This window comes from Microtus ochrogaster, unplaced genomic scaffold (genome assembly GCF_000317375.1).
Source record: "Microtus ochrogaster isolate Prairie Vole_2 unplaced genomic scaffold, MicOch1.0 UNK85, whole genome shotgun sequence".
In the NCBI taxonomy this organism is placed as follows: Eukaryota; Metazoa; Chordata; class Mammalia; order Rodentia; family Cricetidae; genus Microtus; species Microtus ochrogaster.
In genome coordinates this window covers 295,909-302,870 of record NW_004949183.1, presented here as the reverse complement: position 1 = coordinate 302,870, position 6,962 = coordinate 295,909, and the positions used below count along the sequence as shown (strand labels likewise).

Here is a 6,962-nt window from a genome sequence, read left to right as displayed (position 1 = left end):
CCACAGGGCAGGGAACCCTGACTGCTCTTTGGACTGGAGAGGGAGGGGGAGACGAGTGGGTGGAGGGGAGAGGAGTGGGAGGAGGGGGAGGGAAATGGGAGGCTGGGAGGAGGCGGAAATTTTTTTTTCAGTAAAAAAAAAAGAAGCAAGCTGGGGTAGCCACTGTAATATCTGACAAAATAGACTTCGGCCCAAAATTAATCAGAAGACATAGGAAAGGACACTATATGACCATCAAAGGAAAATCAAAGAGAACATTGTAATACTTAACATCTCCTAACACAAGGGCCCCCTAAGTTTGTAAAAGAACGCTACTAAAGCTTAAATCACATATTGACTCTTACACATTGATAGTGGGAAACTTCAATACTCCACTCTCACCAATGGACCCATCATTCAGACAAAAGCTAAACAGAGAAATGCAGGAGCTAACAAATGTTAGAAAACAAATGGATCTAATAGATATTTACAGAACATTTCACCCAAACACAAAAAAACCACACTATCTTCTCAGAAACTCATGGAACTTTCTCAAAATTTACCACATACTCACACACAAAATAAGTCCCAACAAGCACAAGAAAATTGAAATAACACCTGCATCCTATCTGACAACAACATATTAAATCTGGATGAAAACAGCAGAAAGCTTACAAACTCAAGAAAACTGAACTTTCTACTCAATGAAAAATGGGTCAAGTCAGAAATTAAGAAATTAAAGGCTATCTTGAATTAAATGAAAAGGAATACACAAATGTATGGGACACAATGAAAGTGGTTCTAAGAGACAAGATCATAGCACTAAGTGCCTGTATAAAAACTTGGAGAGATCTCATTTTAGCAATTTAACAGCACACCTAAAGCTCTAGAATGAAAAGAAATCACACACAAAAGGAGTGGATGGCAAGAAATAAACTGAGGGCTGAAATCAATGAAATAGAAACAAAAAAAATACAAAAATTCAATAAACAAAGAGTTGGTTCTTTGAGAAAAATCAGTAGGATTGACAAACCATTATCCAAGTTAACTAAAAGGCAAAGGGAAAATATCCAAATTAATAGAATTAGGAGTGAAACTGAGACATACCAACAGACACCATGGAAAACCAAAGAATCATGGAGACATACTTTAAAAACCTGTACTTCATCAAATTGGAAAAATTTAAAAGAAATTGATAATTTTCTTGATAGGCACCACTTACCAAAGTTAAATCAATATCAGACAAGCAATTTAGATAAAACTATATCCTAGTGAAATATACGTAGTTATTAAAAAGCCTCTTAACCAAAAAAAAAGCCTAGTGCCAGATGGTTTTCATGCAGAATTCTTTCAGACTTTCAAAGAAGAGTTAACATCAATACTCCTCAAAATATTCCACAAACTAGAAACAGAAGGAACACTGCCCAGTTCATTTTATGAGGCCACAATTATTCTGATACCCAAATGAACAGAGAAAGAGCATTATAGCAAATAGACTTAACATCCTCTACAAAACTCAACTCCAAATGGATAAACACATAAACATAAAAACAGATACAATGAACCTGATAGAAGAATTAAGTGGAGAATATCCTCAAACTCATTGGCACAGGAAAAGATGTTTTGGACAGACCACTGTTAGAACAGGCACTAAGATCAATTACTTAATAGGACCTCATGAAACTAAGAAGCTTCTGCAGGGCAAAAAACACTGTCATTCCAACAAAGTGGCAGCCTACAGAATGGATAAAATTTTTACCATCTATACATCTGATAGAAGGCTAATATCCAAAATATATAAAGAACTCAAAAATTAGATAACAAGAAAACAAAAAAATCCAGCTAAAATGGGGTACACCTGTGGAAGAAGGTGAAGAGGAATTGTGTGGGAGCCAGAGGGATTGAGGACAGTGGGAGAGCCTGGCTAACAGAATCAACTAAGCAGGGTTCAGGGGGCTCACACTGAAGAGGTAATTGCAGAGCCTGCGTAAGTCTATGCTAGGTCCTCTGCTTATATGTTATGGTTGTTGGCTTGGTTTCTTGGGATAACTCCTGACAGTCGAAGTGGGGGTATCTTAGACTTTTTTTGCCTGCTCCTGAAACCCTTTTCTCCTAGTGAGTTGCCTTGCCCAACCTTCATGTGAGGGGTTGTTCCTGATCTTATTGTCTCTTTCTATTCAGTGCTTGGTTGATGTCCCTAGAAGGGCTATAATTTTTTTTTGGCGGGGGTTAATGAGGGGAATGAACCTGGTGGAGAGGGGAGGTGGAGGAACTGGAAGAAGTGGAAGTAGGGGAAGCTGCGGTTGGGATATAGTGTATGAGAGAAGAATAAATAATAAAAAATGGGGTACAGATCTAAACAGAGAATTCTCAAAAGAGGAACTCAAATCGTTAAGAAACACTTAGAGAATGTTTGACATCCTTGGCCATTAGGGAAATTAAAAACAAAACTATGCTGAGATCTCATCTTACACAAGTCAACAGAATGGCCAAGGTACATAAAACAAATGATAGCTCATACTGGTGAGGATGTGGAGTAAAGGGAACAGTCTTGCATTGTTGGTGGGGATGCAAATTTCTACAGCCACTATGAAAATCAGTGCAATAGTTCCTCAGGAAGACAGGAATTGAACTACCTCAAGGACCAGCTATATCATTCTTGGACATAAACCCAAAGGATGCTCCATCCTACCACAAAGACTGTTGCTCAACCATGTTTATTTCTGTTCTATTCATAATAGCCAGAAACTGGAAACAACCTAGTTGTTTCCCAACAGAAGACTAGATTTAAAAATATGTGGCATATTTACACAATGGAGTATTGCTCAGCTGTTAAAAATAATGACATCATGAAATTCATAGGCGAATGGATGAACTAGAAAAAATCTGGAATGAGGTAACCCTGACCCAGAAAGATACATATTGCATGCATGTATTTGTATGTGGATGTTAGCCATTAAGTAAATGATAACCAAGCTACAATCCATAGATCCAGTGAGGTTAGATATAGAGGAAGAAACTAGAGGGTATAGTACAGATAGGTCTTTTTAGAAAAGAAAAATAAAATAGACAATATGGTTGAGAGGTGGGGCTGGAACTGGAGGATCAAGGGGGCTAAGGAAGGTAATATGGGGAGAGATAACTAAAATTAAGTGTTATTTGAGGAATAGTATGGAAACTTCATACAGTAGAGACTTCCTAAAATATTTACATATATTAAAGTCATCTGAAGAAAGTTACCAGATAATGGGGAAACAAAGCTCCCAACTGGCCATCACTTGTCACCAAATGAAGCACTGGGATTGGCTTACAACTAACTAAGTTGTTGGCCAAAGGGGTCTCTTTCAATCCCCAAACAACCCAGGCTGCTGCCAAGGTTATTTGTTGTTCTCCACAAAAAGACAGCAAGACCCAATTGCTGAGGACAAAACCAACATAACTCATTGAACATAGGGAAGTTGAGCTGATGGCCCACATAGAGTCTTCACTCCTATGTTCTAGTAATTTTGGTACAGGAATGCACTTACACATTACCAAAAGAGAAATATATTACCAATCCAGACACAAATACTTTGATATACAATATTATCCTGCCTGAATGATATGCTAGGGCAATGGTGGCACAAAGCTTGTGGAAGTAACTAACCAATATCTAATTTAACTTAAGGCACATTCCATGAGATGGAACCCATAGCTGAGAGCTAGGGTAAAACCAAACACTACTGGTCTAAACAACAATGTAGTGACATCTAATGATATTCTGCTATACTCAGATCAGTGCCTTGTTCAGTCATCATTAAAGCTTCCTCTTTTGGCAGATGGAAACAAAGACAGAGACCCCACAGTCAAGCAATATGCAGAGAATGAGAGACCTCAGAACACTCAGCCCTAAATGGGAAGTCTCCATCAAATCCCTCCCCACAGGGTTCCTTGAAGAAGAGGTGGAAAGAGTGTAAGACCTAAGAGGATAGAGTAGAAATTGTTTCCTTTGTTGAGCAGAAGCTTTGTTTAGTATCATATAATTCTATTTGCCAATCCCTGGAGTTATTCCCTGTGCTATTGGAGTCCTTTTCAGAAAGTCCTTACCTATACCTATATACCGATGTGTTTCCTTTTGTTTTATTTTCTAGCAATTTTTGGGCTTTATTTTAAGGTTTTTGGTTCACTTTGAATTGATTTGCATACAGGGGAGAAATATGTTTCATTCTTCTACATGTGGATAGTTTTTTCCAGTAAAAGAAGCTGTCTTTTCTTCAATATGTTTTGATTCCTTATGCAAAATTTAGATGTTTCTTTCTGGAGCCTTTATTGTATTCCATTTGTCTACGTGTCTATTTGTATACTAGCTCACACTACAAGAAAAAAATGTAATTGTTTTTGAAAAGGAAAAATAATGCAATTGAGGAGGGCAAAAATAATTCAAATTTCTCATACACAGATGGTGGTTAATGTGAATTTTCTGAATGTAAAAATTGTTTCAGCCCTTTCAGAAAAGTCTGGCAAATTATACAAAGGAGTTTCAATATATAATTATACGTGAATATAACATGTTTTGATTACATTTTGCTGGCTTGAAATTTGGAGGGTAGAAGAGAAATGGAATGATTTTTAAAATATTCATAATGTGGAAGTGACAAAACTCTATACTGGCTAGAAACAGATGATGGAGAAGGGTGAGGATGCCTCATAACTGAGCATGTTTAAGGTCCAATTCCTGTCTCCCTCCTATGTTGCATTTCTATGTTCCTAAGGGCAGTAAGTGGGTTGTCCTAGAACAGAGTAGGCATTCACTACTTAACGGAGTATGAGGAATACAGGAAAACAGATTAAAAGAGCAAAAATATGGCTAACAAAACAGTCACCAGTGGGTCCTTCCAAACAATCAAGCCTAAAGTCACCCTCAAGACCATTCAACAGATGTTCAGCGCCACCCCCCTGAGACCACTCAAGAAGCCATTTGTCCACTTTCTTACACTGAAGAATATCTCCCTTCTTTATCAGCCACTTCTTGCCTAGAACTCGCAGGTGTGGCACAGGCTGGGCTTTCCCATGATTCTCTCATTGCTTTCAGTCTTTCATGGGACAATAGGAGCCTTATGTACAGCTCAAATAAACATGAGGGGTGCCTGGTGTTGTAGAAAAGGTCATAGTGGGATGCAACTGGTGGATCTCTGATCACCAGGTAAAGAATCTTAAGAGCAAAGAGGTTTACTGATTCAGGAATTTGGTCCTCAAGCCTCAGTTTTAAAAGGCAGAAAACACAGCCGCTAGAAAAAGCTTAGACACTGAATGGATATTTTGCTGCCATTCTCAGAGTTGACAAACAGAGGCAGAGTAGTACTGACTCCTGAGACAGACACCAAGACAAGGAAGCTATCTATCTGTTCCAGTTTTTATTTCCAAGAAAGAAGTAGGAGGAACACACAGTAGAAGTCCTCAAACTCTACTAGAGCAAACATTCTGTTCATCACACTGCTTATGAGATAATGTATAACTTCTTTAATATTGTGGTAAATCATATTTTCTTTTCATGGTTGTTCTACAATAAGGATGACTTGGAAGACCCAATATTTGTTCAAAGAGTTCATATTACTTCTGTATCTTTGTAGTCACTTACCTAATGTAAAATGAACTGCTTTTAAGTTTTAACCAAAGTGTATCCTGCTAAAATGCAACAATAAAACAAGACCACTGTAGGAGAATGGATTATTGAAGTTCTCCTAAATAGGAGAGTTCAGCATTTTTATTCAGTAATTAAATAGTGAAACTTAAAACTATTTTTTTTCATGAAACTTACTGGTGGTATATTATGTTCATCCAGTACATAACATTTTGGACAATAATTTTGTTTAAATTTTTTACTAATAAAGTATTCATAAGAGCATTTTAGAGTTGATATTCAGTTCGTGCACTAAATGAATATTTCCAATAGTTTAGAAAGGTTCTTCATAGTTTTTATCAGAGCAGAAAGAAAGGTTTCTAGCCTACCTTCTCCCAAGACTTATTCTGCAACTACATTGACAGCCCTGATCTGGGTAAGAGGTGCACACTAAGGGTAAAATCTGGTCAGAGAACATTAGTAAAAATGAGAGAAAGACAGCAGAGCTGTAAATTCTTGCAAAAGCAAGTTTCCTCCCTCAGCTTCATAGCTGAGCAAAATGAGGCATGCTGAACTGTAGAGACCAAATGAGTGGCGAATTCAGGGCTGGAAGGTCTAACCGAGTTTGAAAACATGTATACTGGGTGTCATTCTCAAACGCAGCTTGCTTCAGCTGTTTCACAGTGTTAGGTAGGCCCCAATGCCCTATGCTGATCGCCAGGACTGTGTCGCAAAACTAGCACAAATCGTGAGAACAGCCTTGCAGTAAGGAAAGAAATGCTTTCCTCAGTCAGTGTAAGGTTAGTATCATCAGCCTGGGATGGGGATTGGAGCCGCCACTGCCCACTGTGCCAGGCCCCAAAGCCCAAGACGAGGTGAACCCGTGGGTCCTAGCCACCTAAGACACCCCTTCCCAGACCCGAGCAGCGGCACCTACCTGTGCTGGAGGTTGCAACTCAGAAGTTTGCGGAGACAAAATCAAGCAAAGGGTGGCTGAAGCGCAGCCTAGTCACTCCTTTTGCTTTTTACTACCCAGCCCCCAAGACTGACTCCCGTTCCCCCTCCCCCAGCCTGCTCTAGCCTTGCAGCGAATCTTAAGGCCCCGCCCCTCTCCTCTCCTTCCGGTCTTGCAGGAGTGGGAGCCTCACGGGGGCGCCTTTAAAGACTAGATTACAGAAAGATCAGTCAAGTGCTCTAGTTTCATTGAACAGGTTTGGAGGTATAATAAGAGAAAGACGGGTCCAGGATATTAAAATGCATGTAAAATTCTGGTTGCCTTCCTGCTATTTCTGTGCTCTTCTATAATCTGGTTAAGCTAATATTAATAGTAGTTTATCGAGGTTTTTTTTTTATTGAGAAAAGGAAAAAAAAAACACAAGTTTCC

At 38.9% G+C, this 6,962-nt stretch overlaps 1 protein-coding gene across 2 annotated transcripts in view; it reads right to left on the bottom strand.

The window, feature by feature from the left end:
• The window catches only part of Tmlhe (trimethyllysine hydroxylase, epsilon), a 118,668-nt gene extending 112,005 nt beyond the window's left edge, over window positions 1-6,663 (bottom strand). The window contains exon 1 of one of the 2 annotated variants that reach the window (XM_005370656.2): window positions 6,516-6,663. The gene's annotated coding sequence lies outside the window, so the exon portion shown is untranslated. The remainder of the gene's footprint in view (window positions 1-6,515) is intronic. The other variant, XM_013355009.2, reaches the window with a different exon arrangement.
• Between the last annotated feature and the right edge of the window lie 299 nt (window positions 6,664-6,962).